Below are 26,602 nucleotides of genomic sequence, written 5' to 3' on the forward strand. Positions count from 1 at the left end.
TTATTATTATAATATATACCACCTAACCGTGGTTTTTTTTTCATTCTTTATACCGTCGTCATAGTGTCATACTAGTTGTTACGAGTATACTACTATCTCTTTATCAACCAGTGTACAGTGCGGTAGTTCACGGCTGTGGCTACCTCTGTGTCGGCAGTCGGCAGGCAGTCCGTCCATCCATAATTGTATTATTATTATAATATATACCACCTAACCGTGGTTTTTTTTTCATTCTTTATACCGTCGTCATAGTGTCATACTAGTTGTTACGAGTATACTACTATCTCTTTATCAACCAGTGTACAGTGCGGTAGTTCACGGCTGTGGCTACCTCTGTGTCGGCAGTCGGCAGGCAGTCCGTCCATCCATAATTGTATTATTATTATAATATATACCACCTAACCGTGGTTTTTTTATACCACCTAACCGTGGCAGTCCGTCCATAATTGTATACTAGTATCCAATCCATCCATCTCCATTGTTTACCTGAGGTGCCTTTTAGTTCTGCCTATAAAATATGGAGAACAAAAAAGTTGAGGTTCCAAAATTAGGGAAAGATCAAGATCCACTTCCACCTCGTGCTGAAGCTGCTGCCACTAGTCATGGCCGAGACGATGAAATGCCAGCAACGTCGTCTGCCAAGGCCGATGCCCAATGTCATAGTACAGAGCATGTCAAATCCAAAACACCAAATATCAGAAAAAAAAAGGACTCCAAAACCTAAAATAAAATTGTCGGAGGAGAAGCGTAAACTTGCCAATATGCCATTTACCACACGGAGTGGCAAGGAACGGCTGAGGCCCTGGCCTATGTTCATGGCTAGTGGTTCAGCTTCACATGAGGATGGAAGCACTCAGCCTCTCGCTAGAAAACTGAAAAGACTCAAGCTGGCAAAAGCACCGCAAAGAACTGTGCGTTCTTTGAAATCCCAAATCCACAAGGAGAGTCCAATTGTGTCGTTTGCGATGCCTGACCTTCCCAACACTGGACGTGAAGAGCATGCGCCTTCCACTATTTGCATGCCCCCTGCAAGTGCTGGAAGGAGCACCCGCAGTCCAGTTCCTGATAGTCAGATTGAAGATGTCAGTGTTGAAGTACACCAGGATGAGGAGGATATGGGTGTTGCTGGCGCTGGGGAGGAAATTGACCAGGAGGATTCTGATGGTGAGGTGGTTTGTTTAAGTCAGGCACCCGGGGAGACACCTGTTGTCCGTGGGAGGAATATGGCCGTTGACATGCCAGGTGAAAATACCAAAAAAAATCAGCTCTTCGGTGTGGAGGTATTTCACCAGAAATGCGGACAACAGGTGTCAAGCCGTGTGTTCCCTTTGTCAAGCTGTAATAAGTAGGGGTAAGGACGTTAACCACCTCGGAACATCCTCCCTTATACGTCACCTGCAGCGCATTCATAATAAGTCAGTGACAAGTTCAAAAACTTTGGGTGACAGCGGAAGCAGTCCACTGACCAGTAAATCCCTTCCTCTTGTAACCAAGCTCACGCAAACCACCCCACCAACTCCCTCAGTGTCAATTTCCTCCTTCCCCAGGAATGCCAATAGTCCTGCAGGCCATGTCACTGGCAAGTCTGACGAGTCCTCTCCTGCCTGGGATTCCTCCGATGCATCCTTGCGTGTAACGCCTACTGCTGCTGGCGCTGCTGTTGTTGCCGCTGGGAGTCGATGGTCATCCCAGAGGGGAAGTCGTAAGCCCACTTGTACTACTTCCAGTAAGCAATTGACTGTTCAACAGTCCTTTGCGAGGAAGATGAAATATCACAGCAGTCATCCTACTGCAAAGCGGATAACTGAGTCCTTGACAACTATGTTGGTGTTAGACGTGCGTCCGGTATCCGCCGTTAGTTCACAGGGAACTAGACAATTTATTGAGGCAGTGTGCCCCCGTTACCAAATACCATCTAGGTTCCACTTCTCTAGGCAGGCGATACCGAGAATGTACACGGACGTCAGAAAAAGACTCACCAGTGTCCTAAAAAATGCAGTTGTACCCAATGTCCACTTAACCACGGACATGTGGACAAGTGGAGCAGGGCAGGGTCAGGACTATATGACTGTGACAGCCCACTGGGTAGATGTATGGACTCCCGCCGCAAGAACAGCAGCGGCGGCACCAGTAGCAGCATCTCGCAAACGCCAACTCTTTCCTAGGCAGGCTACGCTTTGTATCACCGCTTTCCAGAATACGCACACAGCTGAAAACCTCTTACGGCAACTGAGGAAGATCATCGCGGAATGGCTTACCCCAATTGGACTCTCCTGTGGATTTGTGGCATCGGACAACGCCAGCAATATTGTGTGTGCATTAAATATGGGCAAATTCCAGCACGTCCCATGTTTTGCACATACCTTGAATTTGGTGGTGCAGAATTTTTTAAAAAACGACAGGGGCGTGCAAGAGATGCTGTCGGTGGCCAGAAAAATTGCGGGACACTTTCGGCGTACAGGCACCACGTACAGAAGACTGGAGCACCACCAAAAACTACTGAACCTGCCCTGCCATCATCTGAAGCAAGAAGTGGTAACGAGGTGGAATTCAACCCTCTATATGCTTCAGAGGTTGGAGGAGCAGCAAAAGGCCATTCAAGCCTATACAATTGAGCACGATATAGGAGATGGAATGCACCTGTCTCAAGTGCAGTGGAGAATGATTTCAACGTTGTGCAAGGTTCTGATGCCCTTTGAACTTGCCACACGTGAAGTCAGTTCAGACACTGCCAGCCTGAGTCAGGTCATTCCCCTCATCAGGCTTTTGCAGAAGAAGCTGGAGGCATTGAAGAAGGAGCTAACACGGAGCGATTCCGCTAGGCATGTGGGACTTGTGGATGCAGCCCTTAATTCGCTTAACAAGGATTCACGGGTGGTCAATCTGTTGAAATCAGAGCACTACATTTTGGCCACCGTGCTCGATCCTAGATTTAAAGCCTACCTTGGATCTCTCTTTCCGGCAGACACAGGTCTGCTGGGGTTGAAAGACCTGCTGGTGACAAAATTGTCAAGTCAAGCGGAACGCGACCTGTCAACATCTCCTCCTTCACATTCTCCCGCAACTGGGGGTGCGAGGAAAAGGCTCAGAATTCCGAGCCCACCCGCTGGCGGTGATGCAGGGCAGTCTGGAGCGACTGCTGATGCTGACATCTGGTCCGGACTGAAGGACCTGACAACGATTACGGACATGTCGTCTACTGTCACTGCATATGATTCTCTCAACATTGATAGAATGGTGGAGGATTATATGAGTGACCGCATCCAAGTAGGCACGTCACACAGTCCGTACTTATACTGGCAGGAAAAAGAGGCAATTTGGAGGCCCTTGCACAAACTGGCTTTATTCTACCTAAGTTGCCCTCCCACAAGTGTGTACTCCGAAAGAGTGTTTAGTGCCGCCGCTCACCTTGTCAGCAATCGGCGTACGAGGTTACATCCAGAAAATGTGGAGAAGATGATGTTCATTAAAATGAATTATAATCAATTCCTCCGCGGAGACATTGACCAGCAGCAATTGCCTCCACAAAGTACACAGGGAGCTGAGATGGTGGATTCCAGTGGGGACGAATTGATAATCTGTGAGGAGGGGGATGTACACGGTGATATATCGGAGGGTGAAGATGAGGTGGACATCTTGCCTCTGTAGAGCCAGTTTGTGCAAGGAGAGATTAATTGCTTCTTTTTTGGGGGGGGTCCAAACCAACCCGTCATATCAGTCACAGTCGTGTGGCAGACCCTGTCACTGAAATGATGGGTTGGTTAAAGTGTGCATGTCCTGTTTTGTTTATACAACATAAGGGTGGGTGGGAGGGCCCAAGGATAATTCCATCTTGCACCTCTTTTTTCTTTTCTTTTTCTTTGCATCATGTGCTGATTGGGGAGGGTTTTTTGGAAGGGACATCCTGCGTGACACTGCAGTGCCACTCCTAGATGGGCCCGGTGTTTGTGTCGGCCACTAGGGTCGCTAATCTTACTCACACAGCTACCTCATTGCGCCTCTTTTTTTCTTTGCGTCATGTGCTGTTTGGGGAGGGTTTTTTGGAAGGGACATCCTGCGTGACACTGCAGTGCCACTCCTAGATGTGCCCGGTGTTTGTGTCGGCCACTAGGGTCGCTAATCTTACTCACACAGTCAGCTACCTCATTGCGCCTCTTTTTTTCTTTGCGTCATGTGCTGTTTGGGGAGGGTTTTTTGGAAGGGCCATCCTGCGTGACACTGCAGTGCCACTCCTAGATGGGCCCGGTGTTTGTGTCGGCCACTAGGGTCGCTTATCTTACTCACACAGCGACCTCGGTGCAAATTTTAGGACTAAAAATAATATTGTGAGGTGTGATGTGTTCAGAATAGGCTGAAAATGAGTGTAAATTATGTTTTTTGAGGTTAATAATACTTTGGGATCAAAATTACCCCCAAATTCTATGATTTAAGCTGTTTTTTAGGGTTTTTTTAAAAAAACACCCGAATCCAAAACACACCCGAATCCGACAAAAAAAATTCGGTGAGGTTTTGCCAAAACGCGGTCGAACCCAAAACACGGCCGCGGAACCGAACCCAAAACCAAAACACAAAACCCGAAAAATTTCCGGCGCTCATCTCTAATCTTACAGTAGCCGTGACTGCTATGCTCCCGTATTGCAGCCTCCAGCTCCACCTCCACCCGGCACAGGCAGTAACTTTGACAGCTCCTGGAGTCCTGGCTGGGGGTGACATGGAGCACTGCTATTCATTCCAGGCTATTTCACAGACTACTCAGTTCCAACTCTGCACTGCAGCCTGCAGGTAAGGTGGCTGCACAGTGCATTCTCTGCATTGATAAGGAAAGAGGGCGAGAGCAGCGGTGTGGTGAAGGGGGGGGGGGGGGGGAGATGAGGAGCAGGCATGCACACAGTCTGGGGGGATGAGCAGCAGCATGCACACAGATTTTGGGGGGATAGAACAGCATATATTTAACAGAGATGGGGGAGGGGGCGAGAGCATCATGCCTTTCATCTGAAGGGTGGGTAGGGGGAAAGGGGCAGAAGGCAGAAGTTTTGCCTAGGGTGCAGAGAAACCTTGCACCGGCCTTGGCCTTATGTCCCTATTGGAAAAATGTGTGGCACAAATCAGCAAATAGTCTAATTACGGCTCTGCTCCCTATACCTATGAATTATCTTGCTGGATTGGGGCAAAGCTTGTGAGGTGTGGGTATACATAAAATATAATTAAGCACCTGCATGTTGATATTTATTAATTAAGGGAAAATATACTATATAAATACCAAGCTGCAGGCCTGGGACTGGTGCTAACCAGAAGATGCTGCTGCCTTTAGTGATGCTCAACTTCAGGGTGGAGATCTAGCACTGAGCCTACTTATCTCTGCAGTTCTATGCTTTCTTGTATTGACACAACTAACATCACAACTACTGATAACATCATTTGGAGACAAGAAAACAGGTTTGCACATACATTTTTTTACCCAGGCTCCCCGGGAGATGGCAGAGCCCAGGTGGGAGATGCAAGTGTGAAGCAGTGAATTGTGCAGCCTCACCTCCAAAGTACAATGCCATTGTGCAGCAGAAGGTGGGGTTACAACTAGTGATGAGCGCCTGAAATTTTTCGGGTTTTGTGTTTTGGTTTTGGGTTCGGTTCCGCGGCCGTGTTTTGGGTTCGACCGCGTTTTGGCAAAACCTCACCGAATTTTTTTTGTCGGATTCGGGTGTGTTTTGGATTCGGGTGTTTTTTTCAAAAAACCCTAAAAAACAGCTTAAATCATAGAATTTGGGGGTCATTTTGATCCCATATTATTATTAACCTCAAAAACCATAATTTCCACTCATTTTCAGTCTATTCTGAATACCTCACACCTCACAATATTATTTTTAGTCCTAAAATTTGCACCGAGGTCGCTGGATGACTAAGCTAAGCGACCCTAGTGGCCGACACAAACACCTGGCCCATCTAGGAGTGGCACTGCAGTGTCACGCAGGATGTCCCTTCCAAAAAACCCTCCCCAAACAGCACATGACGCAAAGAAAAAAAGAGGCGCAATGAGGTAGCTGTGTGAGTAAGATTAGCGACCCTAGTGGCCGACACAAACACCGGGCCCATTTAGGAGTGGCACTGCAGTGTCACGCAGGATGTCCCTTCCAAAAAACCCTCCCCAAACAGCACATGACGCAAAGAAAAAAAGAGGCGCAATGAGGTAGCTGTGTGAGTAAGATTAGCGACCCTAGTGGCCGACACAAACACCGGGCCCATCTAGGAGTGGCACTGCAGTGTCACGCAGGATGGCCCTTCCAAAAAACACTCCCCAAACAGCACATGACGCAAAGAAAAAAAGAGGCGCAATGAGGTAGCTGACTGTGTGAGTAAGATAAGCGACCCTAGTGGCCGACACAAACACCGGGCCCATTTAGGAGTGGCACTGCAGTGTCACGCAGGATGTCCCTTCCAAAAAACCCTCCCCAAACAGCACATGACGCAAAGAAAAAAAGAGGCGCAATGAGGTAGCTGTGTGAGTAAGATTAGCGACCGTAGTGGCCGACACAAACACCGGGCCCATTTAGGAGTGGCACTGCAGTGTCACGCAGGATGTCCCTTCCAAAAAACCCTCCCCAAACAGCACATGACGCAAAGAAAAAAAGAGGCGCAATGAGGTAGCTGTGTGAGTAAGATTAGCGACCCTAGTGGCCGACACAAACACCGGGCCCATCTAGGAGTGGCACTGCAGTGTCACGCAGGATGGCCCTTCCAAAAAACACTCCCCAAACAGCACATGACGCAAAGAAAAAAAGAGGCGCAATGAGGTAGCTGACTGTGTGAGTAAGATAAGCGACCCTAGTGGCCGACACAAACACCGGGCCCATTTAGGAGTGGCACTGCAGTGTCACGCAGGATGTCCCTTCCAAAAAACCCTCCCCAAACAGCACATGACGCAAAGAAAAAAAGAGGCGCAATGAGGTAGCTGTGTGAGTAAGATTAGCGACCGTAGTGGCCGACACAAACACCGGGCCCATTTAGGAGTGGCACTGCAGTGTCACGCAGGATGTCCCTTCCAAAAAACCCTCCCCAAACAGCACATGACGCAAAGAAAAAAAGAGGCGCAATGAGGTAGCTGTGTGAGTAAGATTAGCGACCCTAGTGGCCGACACAAACACCGGGCCCATCTAGGAGTGGCACTGCAGTGTCACGCAGGATGGCCCTTCCAAAAAACCCTCCCCAAACAGCACATGACGCAAAGAAAAAAAGAGGCGCAATGAGGTAGCTGACTGTGTGAGTAAGATAAGCGACCCTAGTGGCCGACACAAACACCGGGCCCATTTAGGAGTGGCACTGCAGTGTCACGCAGGATGTCCCTTCCAAAAAACCCTCCCCAAACAGCACATGACGCAAAGAAAAAAAGAGGCGCAATGAGGTAGCTGACTGTGTGAGTAAGATAAGCGACCCTAGTGGCCGACACAAACACCGGGCCCATTTAGGAGTGGCACTGCAGTGTCACGCAGGATGTCCCTTCCAAAAAACCCTCCGCAAACAGCACATGACGCAAAGAAAAATAAAAGAAAAAAGAGGTGCAAGATGGAATTGTCCTTGGGCCCTCCCACCCACCCTTATGTTGTATAAACAAAACAGGACATGCACACTTTAACCAACCCATCATTTCAGTGACAGGGTCTGCCACACGACTGTGACTGATATGACGGGTTGGTTTGGACCCCCCCCCAAAAAGAAGCAATTAATCTCTCCTTGCACAAACTGGCTCTACAGAGGCAAGATGTCCACCTCATCATCATCCTCCGATATATCACCGTGTACATCCCCCTCCTCACAGATTATCAATTCGTCCCCACTGGAATCCACCATCTCAGCTCCCTGTGTACTTTGTGGAGGCAATTGCTGCTGGTCAATGTCTCCGCGGAGGAATTGATTATAATTCATTTTAATGAACATCATCTTCTCCACATTTTCTGGATGTAACCTCGTACGCCGATTGCTGACAAGGTGAGCGGCGGCACTAAACACTCTTTCGGAGTACACACTTGTGGGAGGGCAACTTAGGTAGAATAAAGCCAGTTTGTGCAATGGCCTCCAAATTGCCTCTTTTTCCTGCCAGTATAAGTATGGACTGTGTGACGTGCCTACTTGGATGCGGTCACTCATATAATCCTCCACCATTCTTTCAATGGTGAGAGAATCATATGCAGTGACAGTAGACGACATGTCCGTAATCGTTGTCAGGTCCTTCAGTCCGGACCAGATGTCAGCATCAGCAGTCGCTCCAGACTGCCCTGCATCACCGCCAGCGGGTGGGCTCGGAATTCTGAGCCTTTTCCTCGCACCCCCAGTTGCGGGAGAATGTGAAGGAGGAGATGTTGACAGGTCGCGTTCCGCTTGACTTGACAATTTTCTCACCAGCAGGTCTTTCAACCCCAGCAGACTTGTGTCTGCCGGAAAGAGAGATCCAAGGTAGGCTTTAAATCTAGGATCGAGCATGGTGGCCAAAATGTAGTGCTCTGATTTCAACAGATTGACCACCCGTGAATCCTTGTTAAGCCAATTAAGGGCTCCATCCACAAGTCCCACATGCCTAGCGGAATCGCTCCGTGTTAGCTCCTCCTTCAATGTCTCCAGCTTCTTCTGCAAAAGCCTGATGAGGGGAATGACCTGACTCAGGCTGGCAGTGTCTGAACTGACTTCACGTGTGGCAAGTTCAAAGGGCAGCAGAACCTTGCACAACGTTGAAATCATTCTCCACTGCGCTTGAGACAGGTGCATTCCACCTCCTATATCGTGCTCAGTTGTATAGGCTTGAATGGCCTTTTGCTGCTCCTCCAACCTCTGAAGCATATAGAGGGTTGAATTCCACCTCGTTACCACTTCTTGCTTCAGATGATGGCAGGGCAGGTTCAGTAGTTTTTGGTGGTGCTCCAGTCTTCTGTACGTGGTGCCTGTACGCCGAAAGTGTCCCGCAATTCTTCTGGCCACCGACAGCATCTCTTGCACGCCCCTGTCGTTTTTAAAAAAATTCTGCACCACCAAATTCAAGGTATGTGCAAAACATGGGACGTGCTGGAATTTGCCCATATTTAATGCACACACAATATTGCTGGCGTTGTCCGATGCCACAAATCCACAGGAGAGTCCAATTGGGGTAAGCCATTCCGCGATGATCTTCCTCAGTTGCCGTAAGAGGTTTTCAGCTGTGTGCGTATTCTGGAAGGCGGTGATACAAAGCGTAGCCTGCCTAGGAAAGAGTTGGCGTTTGCGAGATGCTGCTACTGGTGCCGCCGCTGCTGTTCTTGCGGCGGGAGTCCATACATCTACCCAGTGGGCTGTCACAGTCATATAGTCCTGACCCTGCCCTGCTCCACTTGTCCACATGTCCGTGGTTAAGTGGACATTGGGTACAGCTGCATTTTTTAGGACACTGGTGACTCTTTTTCTGAGGTCTGTGTAAATTTTCGGTATCGCCTGCCTAGAGAAATGGAACCTAGATGGTATTTGGTACCGGGGACACAGTACCTCCAACAAGTCTCTAGTTGGCTCTGCAGTAATGATGGATACCGGAACCACGTTTCTCACCACCCAGGATGCCAAGGCCTCAGTTATCCGCTTTGCAGTAGGATGACTGCTGTGATATTTCATCTTCCTCGCAAAGGACTGTTGGACAGTCAATTGCTTGGTGGAAGTAGTAAAAGTGGTCTTACGACTTCCCCTCTGGGATGACCATCGACTCCCAGCAGCAACAACAGCAGCGCCAGCAGCAGTAGGCGTTACACGCAAGGATGCATCGGAGGAATCCCAGGCAGGAGAGGACTCGTCAGAATTGCCAGTGACATGGCCTGCAGGACTATTGGCATTCCTGGGGAAGGAGGAAATTGACACTGAGGGAGTTGGTGGGGTGGTTTGCGTGAGCTTGGTTACAAGAGGAAGGGATTTACTGGTCAGTGGACTGCTTCCGCTGTCACCCAAAGTTTTTGAACTTGTCACTGACTTATTATGAATGCGCTGCAGGTGACGTATAAGGGAGGATGTTCCGAGGTGGTTAACGTCCTTACCCCTACTTATTACAGCTTGACAAAGGGAACACACGGCTTGACACCTGTTGTCCGCATTTCTGTTGAAATACCTCCACACCGAAGAGCTGATTTTTTTGGTATTTTCGCCAGGCATGTCAACGGCCATATTCCTCCCATGGACAACAGGTGTCTCCCCGGGTGCCTGACTTAAACAAACCACCTCACCATCAGAATCCTCCTGGTCAATTTCCTCCCCAGCGCCAGCAACACCCATATCCTCCTCATCCTGGTGTACTTCAACACTGACATCTTCAATCTGACTATCAGGAACTGGACTGCGGGTGCTCCTTCCAGCACTTGCAGGGGGCGTGCAAATGGTGGAAGGCGCATGCTCTTCACGTCCAGTGTTGGGAAGGTCAGGCATCGCAACCGACACAATTGGACTCTCCTTGTGGATTTGGGATTTCGAAGAACGCACAGTTCTTTGCGGTGCTACAGCTTTTGCCAGCTTGAGTCTTTTCATTTTTCTAGCGAGAGGCTGAGTGCCTCCATCCTCATGTGAAGCTGAACCACTAGCCATGAACATAGGCCAGGGCCTCAGCCGTTCCTTGCCACTCCGTGTGGTAAATGGCATATTGGCAAGTTTACGCTTCTCCTCCGACAATTTTATTTTAGGTTTTGGAGTCCTTTTTTTACTGATATTTGGTGTTTTGGATTTGACATGCTCTGTAGTATGACATTGGGCATCGGCCTTGGCAGACGACGTTGCTGGCATTTCATCGTCTCGGCCATGACTAGTGGCAGCAGCTTCAGCACGAGGTGGAAGTGGATCTTGATCTTTCCCTAATTTTGGAACCTCAACATTTTTGTTCTCCATATTTTAATAGGCACAACTAAAAGGCACCTCAGGTAAACAATGGAGATGGATGGATACTGGTATACAATTATGGATGGACTGCCGAGTGCCGACACAGAGGTAGCTACAGCCGTGAACTACCGTACTGTACTGTGTCTGCTGCTAATATAGACTGGTTGATAAAGAGCTGTAGTAGTATGTATAAGTATAAAGAAGAAAGAAAAAAAAACCACGGGTAGGTGGTATACAATTATGGACGGACTGCCGAGTGCCGACACAGAGGTAGCTACAGCCGTGGACTACCGTACTGTACTGTGTCTGCTGCTAATATAGACTGGTTGATAAAGAGATGTAGTAGTATGTATAAGTATAAAGAAGAAAGAAAAAAAAACCACGGGTAGGTGGTATACAATTATGGACGGACTGCCGAGTGCCGACACAGAGGTAGCTACAGCCGTGGACTACCGTACTGTACTGTGTCTGCTGCTAATATAGACTGGTTGATAAAGAGATGTAGTAGTATGTATTAGTATAAAGAAGAAAGAAAAAAAAACCACGGGTAGGTGGTATACAATTATGGACGGACTGCCGAGTGCCGACACAGAGGTAGCTACAGCCGTGGACTACCGTACTGTACTGTGTCTGCTGCTAATATAGACTGGTTGATAAAGAGATGTAGTAGTATGTATAAGTATAAAGAAGAAAGAAAAAAAAACCACGGGTAGGTGGTATACAATTATGGACGGACTGCCGAGTGCCGACACAGAGGTAGCTACAGCCGTGAACTACCGTACTGTACTGTGTCTGCTGCTAATATAGACTGGTTGATAAAGAGATGTAGTAGTATGTATGTATGTATAAAGAAGAAAGAAAAAAAAACCTCGGGTAGGTGGTATACAATTATGGACGGACTGCCGAGTGCCGACACAGAGGTAGCTACAGCCGTGAACTACCGTACTGTACTGTGTCTGCTGCTAATATAGACTGGTTGATAAAGAGATGTAGTAGTATGTATGTATAAAGAAGAAAGAAAAAAAAACCTCGGGTAGGTGGTATACAATTATGGACGGACTGCCGAGTGCCGACACAGAGGTAGCTACAGCCGTGAACTACCGTACTGTACTGTGTCTGCTGCTAATATAGACTGGTTGATAAAGAGATGTAGTAGTATGTATGTATAAAGAAGAAAGAAAAAAAAACCTCGGGTAGGTGGTATACAATTATGGACGGACTGCCGAGTGCCGACACAGAGGTAGCTACAGCCGTGAACTACCGTACTGTACTGTGTCTGCTGCTAATATAGACTGGTTGATAAAGAGATGTAGTAGTATGTATAAAGAAGAAAGAAAAAAAAACCACGGGTAGGTGGTATACAATTATGGACGGACTGCCGAGTGCCGACACAGAGGTAGCTACAGCCGTGGACTACCGTACTGTACTGTGTCTGCTGCTAATATAGACTGGTTGATAAAGAGATGTAGTAGTATGTATGTATAAAGAAGAAAGAAAAAAAAACCACGGGTAGGTGGTATACAATTATGGATGGACTGCCGAGTGCCGACACAGAGGTAGCTACAGCCGTGAACTACCGTACTGTGTCTGCTGCGACTGGATGATAAATAATGATATAAAAAATATATATATATCACTACTGCAGCCGGACAGGTATATATTATATAATGACGGACCTGCTGGACACTGTCTGTCAGCAGAATGAGTTTTTTATAGAATAAAAAAAAAAACACCACACAAGTGAAGTCACACGACGAGTGTTTAACTTTTTCAGGCAATCACAATATAGTATACTACTAACTATACTGGTGGTCAGTGTGGTCAGGTCACTGGTCAGTCACACTGGCAGTGGCACTCCTGCAGCAAAAGTGTGCACTGTTTAATTTTAATATAATATGTACTCCTGGCTCCTGCTATAACCTATAACTGGCACTGCAGTGCTCCCCAGTCTCCCCCACAATTATAAGCTGTGTGAGCTGAGCACAGTCAGATATATATACATAGATGATGCAGCACACTGGGCTGAGCAGTGCACACAGATATGGTATGTGACTGAGTCACTGTGTGTATCGTTTTTTTCAGGCAGAGAACGGATATATTAAATAAAACTGCACTGTCTGGTGGTCACTGTGGTCAGTCACTAGTAAACTCTGCACTCTCTACACTTCTACAGTACTCCTAAGCTCCAGTAAGTCAGGTCAATCTCTCTCTCTCTCTTCTAATCTAAATGGAGAGGACGCCAGCCACGTCCTCTCCCTATCAATCTCAATGCACGTGTGAAAATGGCGGCGACGCGCGGCTCCTTATATAGAATCCGAGTCTCGCGAGAATCCGACAGCGTCATGATGACGTTCGGGCGCGCTCGGGTTAACCGAGCAAGGCGGGAGGATCCGAGTCTGCTCGGACCCGTGAAAAAAACCATGAAGTTCGGGCGGGTTCGGATTCAGAGAAACCGAACCCGCTCATCTCTAGTTACAACGAGGTGATTCACAGCAAATCACACCTTCAAGTACTCTGAGAAAGCAGGAGGGCGCATGAGGCTTGCCTACCCTCTCAGGAATCCAGGACGGCTCTCCATAACTTAGCCATCTAATGGGCATTCCAGGGGAGTAGGCAAGTACAGTATAGGTCTACATATTTAGCTTATGGGCTAAAATACCTTAAATTGGCAGTTTCACAAACATGATGTGTGTTGCCAGGGGCGTAGCTATAGGGGCGGTCCTGTGCCACCGCATAATTCCCTGCCGTGGCACAGGACTGCCCCCCGCCACTGCTGCCACGCGTGACCATGTGTCGTCAACCCTGGGGAATACCTTAAAAGAACCCCTTCCCCGCAGCACTCATTAGTGGGGCTGCACTGTCACCTCATTTGCTCTCCTGGCCGGCCCGGCTCCATCTCGTGTCTCCTCACAAACGCTGGGAGGAGGCGTGGTTGTGGTCCAGGGATGTTCCTGCAGACTCAGCCACGCCTCCTCCCAGCGTTAGTTAGTACTCGAGAGAGGCGGAGCTGGCGGCCGGGTGAGCAGGTGTGGCTGCCGCACACTTGCAAAGGTAAAAGATGCCAGCGCCGGGGCTCAGCAACTAGGTCCAGGGGTAGGCTCGGGCCCCAGAGACAACTCGGGCCCCATAGTAGTTGCATCCCCTGTACCTATGGTAGCTACGCCCATGTGTGTTGCCTTTAAAAAACAATGCTGCTTTAAATTATGCAGTGAAACTATAGGTACTGACAGGTAAATAAACCCCAGTGTAGCATTCATATCTTTGGAAGACCCAAACCATTGACACATGAACTATGCCCAGTTTCAGACTGGGGCATGAAGGGCCCACTGGGGGAAACAGATGTCAGGGCCCATGTAGGGGTGTGGCCAGCTGCTACATTGATTTGCATAACCATTAGAAAGTGCATGGGCTGGGCCCCTTGATAAATATATAAATACTGCTAGTGCATGCATGATAATGTACCAGATAAATATTGCCAATGCACTAAAGAGAACACGCCATAGTACTGTGCAAAATAAAGGTAATATATGTATAATGCATAATTCAAGTATACAGTCTGGAACCTGACCCCTAGAAGAGGAGTGGGGCCCACCAGTGATTTACACTGTGTCCCTGTGGTCCAGTCCAACCCTACCTATGCCCATAACTGCAACTAGTGGAGATGAAAACAGGAGACAGATACAGTTAAGCTAGTGTGACTTTAAGTGCTCCTATAATCTGTTGGATAGGGAGGTCGCATCATAAAAGTAGGGCCACCGAGAGCTTTGACGGTCCCTGGAATGGGGAGGTGGTGTGGTCAAATCTGGAAGGCATAGCCAAACACCTCCCCAAAAAATTTAAACCAAATAGTATGCGTGGCACCACTATGGCTGCATCTGTATAGCAGCACATTGGGCTTTGACAGAGGAGACTGCTTCTGCTCAGCGGCAACATCGGTAGTGGGCAGAGAGAAGTATTACAGGTGTGGGTGATGCTTCAACCGGCTCAGGCACAGGCAAGTAAAACTTGCTCCCCTCCCTTGTTGGCGCCCCTTCTTATAAGCTGCTCTCCCAAACCCATAAAAGAGAGTACACACACTGCGCTACAAAATGCTGATAGTAAGGGGTTCACATTGACCAGGTTGAGTACAATATCTGGGCGCTCAGCATGCCGACGGTCACAAGCCTGCTGGATTTTGCTAAGTATTATGATTCCCACAATTGGGTAGCTAACTTGGAGGGACAGGGCTATTAAAAGAGGGGGTGGTGTATGTCTTTATGTTAAACCATTTCTAAAACCATACTTAAAGGAGGGTATTTATGAAGCAACTGGAGATATTGTTGAGACATTATGGATTGAAATGTCTATGGGAAAGAAAAGTACAAAAACATTTTAATTGGGGCGTGTTATAAACCACCTGATATTAGTGCGACTGATGAAGCGCAACTCTTGATGCAAATTGAGAAAGCTACAGGGCTGGGGGTCATTAGGTCCTAATCAATGGAGACTTTAATTATCTGGACATAATTTGGGCCAACGAATCACGTAATACAGCTAAAGGTAAAAGGTTCTTAGTTATGCTAAAGGATAACTACTTGTCACAAATAGTTGAGGAACCAACCAGATTAGGGACTATATTGGACCTGGTAGTAACTAACAACATGGAGATAAAAGCGAATGCCGCAGTAGGCGAGACCTTGGGTAACAGTGATCATAATATGATCACATTTGACATTAGCATTCAAAAGCAGCACTCTAAGGTTACAACTAAGACTCTTAACTTTAAAAAGCTAATTTTAACATACTGAAAAATGCACTAAAGGACATAGATTGGGGAACTTTGTTTTAGGAAAAAAACACGGCTGGAAATGTGGGATGTTTTTAAAACTATGCTTGACAAATATACCCAAAAGTGCATCCCCTTGGGCAGTAAAAATAAGAGTATTAAATTCAAACCAATGTGGTTAAACAGAAAAGTTAAGGAAGAATTGGATAAAAAGAGGTGAGCATTCAAAGCTTTCAAATCAGGTGGGAAGGCGGAGTCATTCCAGTACTACAAGGAATGTAACAAAAAATGCAAAAAGGAAATCAGAGCAGCTAAAATAGAAAACGAAAAGCAAATCGCTAAGGAGAGTAAAACTAACCCTACACTTTCTTTAAGTAGATAAATGGTAAGAGGCTAAAAAAAAAGAGAATATAGGACCATTAAAAAATGAAATGGGATTCCTGATTAATGACTACAATGAAAAGGCTGAAATATTGAACAAATTTTTCTCATTAGTGTTTACTAGAGAGGACCAGATTGTGGGATTAGTGAGTAACAATAACACTAGTATTGATAAAGGCCACTTGCTTAATACTTAGCTGTCTGAGGAAGTAGTCCGTGAATGATTACAAAAAAATTAAGACTAATAAATCTCCTGGTCCAGATGGCCTACATCCTAAGGTTCTGATGGAGCTTAATGCTGAAATAGCAAGGCTACTGTATCTGATTTTCAGAGTCACTTAGATCAGGCATGGTACCAAAGGACTGGCGTATAGCGGATGTAGTCCCAATATTTAAAAAGGGTCTTGAACCTCATCCTGGTAACTATAGACCAGTTAGTCTGACATCAATAGTGGATAAACTATTGCAAAGTATACTAAGGGACAGCATGCAGGACTACTTGGAGAACGCCCATGCTATTAATAAGAACCAGCGTGGTTTTGTGAGAAATAGGTCATGCCAAACTAATTTGATTAGCTTCTATGAGATAAAAAGCAAAAATCCTAACCAGGGTAACGCAATAGATGTGGTTTATCTGGATTTTGTAAAAGCTTTCGACACAGTACCTCACAGGAGGCTGATTTTCAAATGAAGGGAGCTCAGTATAGCAGACACTATTTGTACATGGGTAATTGGCTTGATAATAGGGAACAGCGAGTGGTGATTAATGGGATGTTTTCTACCTGGGCTAAAGTAATTAGAATACCGCAGGGTTCTGTGCTGGGGCCACTATTATTTAATATATTTATTAATGATTTAGGAGAAAGACTAGAAAGCACAGTTTCAATTTTTGCAGACGATACTAAAATATGTAGGGTAATCGAGTCTGATGTGGATGTGGGTGTGGAGTCTCTTCAGAGCAATTTATTTAAACTGGTAGTTTGGGCAATGAAATGGTGTATGAGGTTTAATGTGGAAAAATGTAAAGTTATGCACTTTGCGACTAAGAATAAACAGGCAACCTACCAATTAAATGGGGAAAAAATAGGGGAACGGTATTAGAAAAGGATTTGGGGGTGTTTATTGATAGTAGATTTAGCAGCAACACACAATGTCAAAGTGCAGCAACAAAGGCAAATAAGGTGTTAGCATGCATTAAAAGGGGAACTGAGACAAGGGATGACAGCGTATTCCTGCCACTGTACAAATCATTGGTACGGCCGTATCTTGAGTATTGTGTACAGTTCTGGGCACCACACTATAAAAGAGACACATTAGAACTTGAAAAGGTTCAGAGGCGAGCTACCAAATTGATTAAGGGGTTGGAGACACTGGACTATGAGGAGATGCTTTCTGGGTTAGACATGTTTACACTAGAAATGAGATGACTAAAGGTGGGTACACACTAATAGATATATCTGCTTATCAATTGATCTGCAGATATATCTATGGATGGATCGGGCAGTGTGTTAAGCATACACACTGCCCGATCTGTCGGGGACTGACGTCATGAACTGGGCGGGTGTGTAAACACGCCCGCCCAGTTCAGCTGTCAATCACCGCCGGCCGCCGCAGCATGTGTACGGGCGGTCGGCCGACCGCCCCGTACACACACAGCGACGCGCCAATATATCGGTAGATATATTGGCCGTCGGCTGTGCTGCACGGCCGACGCGATACGTCTGTGAACGACGGAGTTCACAGATGTACCGGCTGTACACACTGGCTGAAGGTCCCGCGATATATCGGCCGTTCAAGAGAACGGCAGATATATCGACCAGTGTGTACGGGCCTTAAGAGGAGATATGATTAATAGTTATAAATATATAAAGGGGCAATATGCGGAGCCATCAGGTGATTTGTTTACTAAGAGACCTCTACACAAAACGTGCGGACACCCGCTAAGGTTTGAGGAGAGGAAATTTCAGCGTAGGAAGGGATTCTTCACTGTAAGTGCAATTTGAATATGGAATACACTGCCAGAGAAGGTTGTAATGGCGGACTCAGTCAATGCGTTTAAAAATGGGTTTGACAAATTCCTAACGGAAAAAGATATACGAGGATATAGCCTTTTAACCTAAATAGAATAGGAAATGCAATATAACTCAGGTTGAACTCGATGGACTACTAGTCTTTTTTCAACCTCACCAACTACTATGTTCTATTGTAAACCTAACCCTCACTGTCCCCCCACATAGCCTAACCCTAACGCTCCCCCTATTGCCTAACCCTAAATCTAATCCTAACGCCAATACTTACTGTCGAGATTTTGAGCGTCAGGATTCTGCTGCCGGGATTATGACTGTCTGTATGCTGTGCGCTTGGATATTGACTACATCCCCGCTGATCAGATAATTGCTCAGAGGATCGGAGTGTTTATCTGATCTGCTGGTGTTAAGCCTCCTCTTCTCACTCGTAATAGCACAACATTCTGTGTGGTTTCACTGTAAGGTACAACCACACAGAAAAATATGAATGTATATTAAACATGGGTATATTAATATAAATGTAAGTTAAACCATGTAAGTACTTCTTCAATTTATCTATTAATAAAAATCATCATCTCACTCCATCCCCCCAATGTGGAGTAAACAGCTGGAGTTCTGGGCTATAGTTATGCAGCCGCCCTAAGGTATAGTAAGCATACCTGTAGTTGTTAACAAGTTATTAATGATCTGAGTCTCCTAGAAAAGAAACTTTGGGAATGTAGAACATGAAATTATTTATAGTGATAGTCTGTAAATGAATACACAGCTTAGCCGTTGGACCTTACTGCTTCCAGTTTCTATAGCACGTGAACTCTGTCACTTATCACTGTGACACACCCTCTGTGTATGCAGGACATGTGATATAATCTGATACTGATGCAATCTATTTACCTGATAGTTCACAAGTGTAGTCACATTCTTGAAATACTCAGTTTAAAAACTTAGGAAGTTGGTTATGGGGCCATAAAACCTGTTTATCTCTTTAGCTACAGATGTACATGCATTTATTCATACTGTTTGTAACTAAGCAGTATAATATATCTGATGCTCCTTGTATGGTTATCAGTAAAAACCATAACAGCATACAGTACCTCCCAACACTGGATGTGTTAATCTCAAGACTGGGGGCGTGGTATAGGCGTTTCTATTATAGGTGGAAGGTGTGCAGTCACATGGGCCCCTGAGTTCAGGGGGTCCATACCGCACACCCTGCACCCATATATTATTCTTACCCCTCTGGAGTTCTGCGGCGGTAGCCCTGCATTGCCGACACAAATCAATTGGAAAATGGTATTTGCAGCCATTTCCGAGTGATTTGTGAATGCAGTGCGCAGGCGCCATGTTTCCGAAGACCTGCACATGCACAGTAGCATAATGCCAGAGTATACTCGCTGCCAGAGAGGAGGGGGCCCAAAACTGAGGCTGGGATGTAGCCATATATCAAAGTGTGATCACTAAAGACCGCATGTCTACTTTGATGAGGCGGTGTTGCTGCACCCTCAGAGGCATGCCTAACACTGAAAGTGCAAGCCTGACTTATATATCTAACCTAGTGTCAATCCCCCTCCTGTAACCCTTTATCTGCCCTGAGCAACAAATGGTAGGTATCAGTGGCGGATTTAGGGGGGGGGGGCACCCAGGCACGTGCCCCCCCTGTCATTTAGGATATATTCATAATACAGTAGCTGCATGGGCTGTGGGGACCGCATGCAACCTGCGGTCCCCACAGCCCATGCCGCTACTGTATTATGAATATAGCGTGTCACCAGGAAGCAGGGCTGGCCGGAGCGGAGTAGCGTGGTCACAGCGGCGGATTGGCTCCTATATCCGCGGCTGCGGCGATAAGAGCTTCTGCGCATGCTCAGAAACCCTTTCAAGCCGGAGCCGCGGCAGTGAAGAGAGAGTCTGCTGGCTGCTGCCCTCACCCGTGTATCCGTGTATGTCTGATACCCCTTTTCCACCTACGTACCGTGTCCGATCCGGGATGTTTAACACGGCTACAACCCGTGTCGGCTCCCCCGTTTCCACTACACTTCGACACGGGTTATTCCCGTGTCTGATCTGTTTCCACTTAACCCGGGTAAGCTCTGTAAAAGCCTATTGCTGTCATTACAAATGGACTTTTTACTGTCTCATCAAGATGATGTCATCAAAAGGACCAAAAGGGAGGGGTGGGGCCTGCTCACAGCATTGCAGCAATGGACGCCGGTGCAGTAGCTGTGTCTAGCATGGAGTCGCAGACTGTTTGCAGTTTACTGCTGCTTTCTGCTACAGACAGCTTGATGCAGCTTTTCACCTTGTGCTACCTACTGCAGAGCTGGAGAAGGAGAGCTCAATTCTTTGCAGAGAGGGCTACCTATCGACGCAAATATTTGAAAAGGAGGAGAGCGCGTATATCATCCACTGTTGTTATTTCTTTAATAACAATGAACTGTACACCAAGCCGAAGAATGTGGATGAGAGATCGCAGACATGGGGAAGCATTCATGCAGACTATTCTAGCATATCAGGAGGAGCAGTGGATGTCAAACTTCAGGATGTCTCGCGCTACATTCGAGTATGTTTTGGAACTACTGTCCCCCGCAATAACCATGCAGACCACCAGGTTCCGTAAGCCCATTGAGCCAGCCAGGAGATTAGCGATTGCTCTCTGGTGGTATGCTACCCCTGGAGAGTATCGCACAGTTTCCAGTTTATTTGGAGTAGGGATTGGCACGGTCTGCAAGATTGTCTACCAGGTCACGCGGGCATTGCTGGATACCATGTACCATCGCTTTATTTCCTTGCCACAAGGACAGCGGCTAGATGAGACTATAAAAGGGTTTAAGAAGCGTGGCTACCCACAGTGTGCTGGTGCCATAGATGGGACCCACATCCCCATCATCGCCCCCCATGACAACCCAGCAGACTATTACAATCGTAAGGGTTGGCATTCCATTGTTCTGCAAGCTGTAGTGGACCACAAATACTGGTAAGCACTGTTTCACTAATGTGTTTGAAATAGGCTTGGCCTGTTTTATGATAATGCATAAACCTTTATTTTTAGTTTCACAGATGTCTTCATAGGGTGGCCCGGACGGTCACATGATGCAAGGGTTCTCGCCAACTCCGATCTTTACAGTATTGCTGAGGACAAGCTTGGTGGATGGCTTTTCCCTCGAGAGGTAAGATTATTTACTACTTAAACTAATGTTCGCCCATAAACCAATAGTCAAGTTTTACCCCTGTAATAATATTAATGTTTTATTAACAGAAATCGGTGATCGTACATGGTGTGGACATCCCGGTCCATCTCATTGGTGATGCAGCATACCCATTACAGCGCTGGCTAATGAAGGGCTACACCCAGCATGTTCACTTATCCCCCGAACAGACATCATATACCCATGCCCTAAGTTCGGCCCGTATGGCAGTGGAGAATGCGTTTGGGCGTTTAAAAGGACGCTGGCGCTGCCTCATGAAGAGGAATGATGTGGACTTGAAAATAATGCCAGATATAGTAGCGGCCTGCTGCATTCTCCATAACATTTGTGAGATACAAAAGGAAAACTTTCTCCCCGAGTGGAATGTACATGATCATGGGGCGGGGGTCACTGTACATGATGCACCAGGCTTGGTGGGGCGGCATGACGCTGCCAGTGAGTGCATAAGGGCCACCATTGCAGCTAATCTTCAAACAATGTTGCAGTAGAGAAAACAGACAAGTTTTTGTGTGCAAACAATTTTTGTTTATTTTGTTTTTTAAGTTATAAAAATTTGGTTCAAAAGTTGTTATTATATTTTTCCTTTTAAACAGTAGGCACACATTTTCTGAGGTAACAATATAAAATATTTAAGTGCAAACATGTCACTGTAAAATTCCACATAACGCAAGGGGTCTTCAACATGTGTCCCTCCAGCTGTTGTGGAACAACATGTACCAGCATGTGTTGCTATGTGTTTCCACAACAGCTAGAGGGCCACATGGTGAAGACACCTGCCCTGAGGTAAAAGAGTAAAGTGCAAACAGGGCACTCTGTATAAAAAAAACCCTAATGTTTGGTTTGGCAGATATCGGGTCACCCCCAATATTTGGATCGCACTGCCGCACATTTTCTGAGGTAACAATATAAAAAGGTAGCCCAAATATCTGGATCCCACTGCCCATTTTCTGAGGTAACACTATAAAACTTTAAAGTGCCAACAGGGCACTCTGTAAAATCAAAATAATGTTTGCATTTGTAGGTATCAGGGTTGAGGATACAGTGCAAACATAACCTTAAAACACAAACATTGTTTTATAACCCGCTGCTCTAGGGCAGTTGTCTATATACCCGAAATTCTGAGGACTGCGGGATTTGTGTTGGGGGATTTGAGGGAGGCTCATAGTTGTATGGACCATATGGGTGCTGTGGGTAGGCTGTGTCTTGCTGTTGTGTTTGTGTGGTATTCCCTATGGTACGTGCAAACGTGCGTTCAAAAAATGTCATCTGCCTATCATGCATGGTCATTAACTGACTCATAAAAGTTTGATGCATTTCTTTTTCTGACGCAAGGAATCTCTCAAGCCGTGCATCTTCCTGGGCATTGAGCTCACTATCTGCCTCACGCAGGTGATCCAAGATAATGGACTTCATTGCTTTGACCGTTTGTTCTGTTTTGTTCAGTTTCTTTTTCCGCTGTGGAACGTTGTAGACTGTGAAGGAGATGAAACAGAATGTAAGCAACAATTTAAAAATAGCAGTGGTAGCATATACGTGTTTGTGGCCTTCTCCCACCTGCACACTAGCTATACTCTGCAACATTACCATGCCTTTACATATAGGGACTGCTGCAACTGTATTTGTAATGGTAATACTTACTATTTGAGCGCAAAGTCGTGGTCTTGGGGGGTTGCGACGTCTCCGCCTGAGACTGTGGTACGTCCTCAATAGTGGCACTGATGGAATCATCATTGACGGTCGAGTCTTCAAAACTGCTGTCCGATATAAGCAGCGGGGATGATGGGCTGCATTGTGAGCTGGGAAGGCTGTGCTGTGTTTCGTCACAGTCCTCGTCGACTGACATCTGGCGACTGGCAGAGCTGGATGACGATAGTGCTATGGGATTTGTTATCGCAGTTTTGCCGAAGACACTATAGCATAGGTCATAATATGGCCATTCCATACGCCCAGCACCACTTTTCTTGCGGTTATGGTCGTGTACTTTGGTGAATTGTCTGCGTAGTGCCTTCAATTTGTTAACGACTTGTTGCTGGGTTTTTTGGATGCCCCTTTCTGCCAGCATAAGGGATATGTTCTTGTAGACGATAGCATCCTTAACTGTTCCAGTCACCTGCCTTCTTATTTCTTCCTCTCCCCGAATATTAAGCAGCTCCTTGATCTCTGTGTCTGACCAGATATGGCTAGCCATGTTGCTGTGCTGGAGCTTCTGCTGCTGTATATTGTCTGGAAGCTGCTGCAATAAAAAGATCTGTATGTACCCAGCGCGACTTCAGAGTGTTTTGTTTGCTGCCTCAATGCCTGCATGTGCCCAGCGTGTCTCCCAGGGATGACATCATCTTCCAGTGCCCCAGAAGCACCAATCAGCGTCTCAGAGCGTTACTCGGGTCTGAAAACACGTGTAATGACCGTTTCCACTGCACCGCTATCCGTGTCATTACCGTGTTCTACCCAGGTAAATAGCCGGGTTGGATTCCCGGGTCACTCAACCCGTGTTGACCCGTTTCCACCTACTAAAAATCCGTGTTGATGCGCGCCCCCGTGCAAAAACACGGGTAAAAACAGCTAGTGGAAAAGGGGTATGACTTTGCAATGCGTCCTCTCGCTGCTGCAGGGAGAGGACGCATTTGCAAAGTCAGACATACACGGATACTGCACGCTGTGTAAGATGGGACTGTTCTATGATAGGAGGTCAGGGTTTGGATGCCTAGGAGAGCTGCAGGAAAGTTATTCCTGAATCCTCAGTGTCAGTTTGTGTATATCAGTAAGTCAGCATCTGTGTCAACATCTGTTTGTCAATGTATCAGCATCTGTGTGTCAGTGTCTGTGGCAACATCTGTCTGCGTCAGTGTGTCAGCATGTTTCTGTGTGTCAGTGTCAGTGTCTGTCTGTGTTAGCGTCTGTGTGTCAACAGCTGTCTGTCAGCATGTTTCTATGTGTCAGTATCAGCATCTTTCTGTGTGTCTGTGTCAGCAACAGTGCGTCAGTATCTGTGTGAGTGTCAGAACCTGTGTGTCAGCTTCTGTCTGTGTGTGTCAGCCCCCTAGAAAGAGTACCCCCAATCCCCCCCCCCACCACCAAATGCAGCACATACACTGTCCACCCCTTTTTTTTATTTTGTAGGCCAATGTCTTTTAATATTTTCCACCTGGGGGCCAATGTATTATTTTTTTTGTGAGGCATACATTATCTTTATTTTTACTGTCCGGGGCCAATGTAGTTTTTTTTCTGTAGTGACCAATGTGTTTTATTGTTTTCTGTAGTGGCTAGTGTGTGGGTTTTTTCTGTGTGTGCCAATATGATTTTTTTCTTTTTTCGTGTGTGTGTGTGTGTGTGTGCGTGTGTGTGTGTGTGTGTGTGTGTGTGTGTGTGTGTGTGTGTGTGTGTGTGTGTGTGTGTGTGTGTGCCCGGACTACTGTGGCTGGGTCCCACCGCTGCCTGTACCTGCTGCGGTCGCTGTCAGTCAGGGCAGCCTGATCATGGCGATGCCCTTGTGTGTGCGGGCGCTGCGGCTCTCCGGGGCTGCCCGGTTTCTGCGCTCTCTCCGTGTGCAGAATCTCCACACCAGCTCCACTCTGGCCTCCAAGGCGCCGGTGTCCACCGCAACGGGCCATGGTCATGACGACCATGAGGATGATATGACCGACTCCTATGCCAGGGTAAGACCCTCACTTATATACCTACTATAGTGTCATTGCCTATATGTGCCATACCCCCTATATCCTATAAACTGTGCCATGTGTACTGAGGTGACTCCCCCTGTATACCTGTCCATACTATTCCTATATACTGTGTGCCCTGTATGAGGTGATACCCCCTATATACGCACTCACTCCGTCCCCTACCAGACCTGTCCCTGCACACTCACCCTATCCCCTACCAGACCTGTGCCTGCACACTCACCCTATCCCCTACCAGACCTGTCCCTGCACACTCACCCTGTCCCTTACCAGACCTGCCCCTGCACACTCACCCTATCCCCGCACACTCACCCTGTCCCCTACCAGACCTGTCCTTGTATACTCACCCTGTCACTCACTAGCCACCAGACCTGTACTCCATGTCCACAGCGTGATAAAAAATGAGGTTGTGGCTCGTTGGTATGGCACTGTGACGTCACAACCCTTGTTATGAGACCACACCCACCTTCCCAGGAGCGTGCGCAAAAATCCCCCTCCCCCCCCCCCCCCCCGCCTTCCCCTGTCATGGTGCCCCCCCTGTCATTTTGTTCTGGATCCGCCCCTGGTAGGTATGTAGGGCCCATTTACTGCTGCTCTGCAGAACAGCAGTGAAAGGAGTTAGGATGTATTTGATACTATATATTTGATGCAGCATTTTATTATAGAAGTCTTGGGTACAAACTGGCAGATATGGTCAGGGCAGCCATCAGGGGGGGACTGTGGGGACTGGTGTCCCGGGCCTTTACAAAGAGGGGGGCCCACCCCTAGCTCCTACCACTAATACCTGGAGAGCTGCACCAGGCTGTGAAACAACAGACGGCTGATGCAGAGGGAGGACTTCTTAAAACAAGCCTTCAACTGCCAATCAGCACTCTGTGAACTATTCCTGTAGGTCCGCAACACTCCACCTATATGTAATATCACAATGTATGACATCACATAGGGGTGGAGCAGTGCGGCAGAATAATTTATTTTATTTTTATTTTTCTTTGGGGGGGGGGGGGGGGGGACCTGTCTCTTTTATCAGTCCCGGGCCCCACAATTTCTGATGGCAGCCCTGGATACGGTGGTTGTTCATACACACAGAAAGATGCGCCAGTATATCTTAAAGACATATCTGCTGTTCAATCTATCTACAGCTATACTGTATATGCAGATAGAAGTTGTTAATAAGGGGTGTACCATAAAAATTATTATTTTGTATTGACTAACTATGCATTCCAATTTTTCTTAATGTAGAAACTATTTCTAATTATCTTTGTTTAAACTGTGGCCGTTATAGCATAATTATTCAATACAAATATTGCTACATGCACTAGTCCCACCAAAATTTCCCTGTAAACTATATTAACCACTTAACTGATGATTTTTTCCCAAAAAAAACACTCCGAAATTGTGTGTGGGGGGTAGGGGGGTTTGAGTGAATTAGGTGAAGAACATGAATTTAACCCTATCCAAAATGATTTTAGTATGAAACATTCCCCCCCCCCCCCCCCCCCCACACACATTCTGAAAGCCGGGATAGCCTCCGGGTATTCAGGGGGGGTCTGGCGGTGGCTTGGGGGGGGCGGTTATGATGCGCTCATTACAGGCAAGTGGTTAAAGAGTCACTAATTATTAGTACAACCTGTTCCTCCATAACCAGACATCCATTAACAAAGTCTAAAATACTCCAAAGGTGGG

The 26,602-nt window shown here is 46.9% G+C and overlaps 1 long non-coding RNA gene across 3 annotated transcripts in view; it reads left to right on the forward strand.

Annotated features, from left to right (window-relative positions):
* Window positions 1–26,602, forward strand: part of LOC134943708 (uncharacterized) — a 175,873-nt gene that overhangs the window by 87,460 nt on the left and 61,811 nt on the right. The window contains exons 4-5 of one of the 3 annotated variants that reach the window (XR_010181692.1): window positions 21,086–21,203; window positions 21,293–21,806. The exons of the other annotated variants lie outside the window; for them this stretch is intronic. This is a non-coding gene — a long non-coding RNA (uncharacterized LOC134943708). Of the gene's footprint in view, window positions 1–21,085; window positions 21,204–21,292; window positions 21,807–26,602 lie in introns of those variants that run through there. 3 annotated transcript variants of the gene reach the window in all.

Source organism: Pseudophryne corroboree, chromosome 7, assembly GCF_028390025.1.
Source record: "Pseudophryne corroboree isolate aPseCor3 chromosome 7, aPseCor3.hap2, whole genome shotgun sequence".
NCBI classification, from domain to species: domain Eukaryota; kingdom Metazoa; phylum Chordata; class Amphibia; order Anura; family Myobatrachidae; genus Pseudophryne; species Pseudophryne corroboree.